We start from the raw sequence: 754 nt of genomic DNA, 5'->3' as shown, positions 1-754 counted from the left end.
CCTGCAGAATGAAAACAAACAGAGTAACAGCAATTAAAAAAGAAAAAGGGTAAGGGAAATTTTTAAAAAAACAACCCCACCCCTCCATACATATGCATATAAGTGGACAACAATATCTTTTCCAGTGTATCTCCTATTGAATCCCTCAGAGGAAAGGAACAAAAAAGTGTACATTAAAATGATAAAGCTGAGTAAGACACCACCTGAGAAAACCTATGGTAATACAATTACCATTTCTATAGAATAAATATTTTTTTTAAAAAGTCAGGCCATGAGCAAGTCTGATCACAGTTCTGTATTTGTTTGTGTGTGTGTCTAGACAAGTAAAAGCGTGTTCAATGGCTGGTTGGGAACCTTGCACGTACTGACCAGAATGCTGGAGCTGTCTCTTGCAATCAAAAGGGCAAAGTTATAACTTGCTTTCCTTTCCTTAGGACACTATCTTCCATCTTCCTTCTAACCCAGCTGTTGACTTTCAATAAAACTTACAATTCATAGGTTTTGGACATCTCAATTCATCGATACTCGGATGAAATTGGTTAATAGGTTCCACCAAGTATTGCTGTCAAGAGCACAGATGGCGGGGATAACATGTATAGCATACATTTACATGAGAAACCAGGGTTAAATACATGAAACAATCTTAAAGAAGAAAAATACACATATATGTTCTTCAATCAGTACCACCAGAAAAGGCAAAATGGCATAAGGAAAACCTTTTTCTGAACTGGAGGAGGAAATCTTTATGTAGGGC

The sequence above is a fragment of the Buceros rhinoceros genome, unplaced genomic scaffold, assembly GCF_000710305.1.
Source record: "Buceros rhinoceros silvestris isolate BGI_N320 unplaced genomic scaffold, ASM71030v1 scaffold5715, whole genome shotgun sequence".
NCBI classification, from domain to species: Eukaryota; Metazoa; Chordata; class Aves; order Bucerotiformes; family Bucerotidae; genus Buceros; species Buceros rhinoceros.
Note: the sequence above shows the minus strand (reverse complement) of the source record.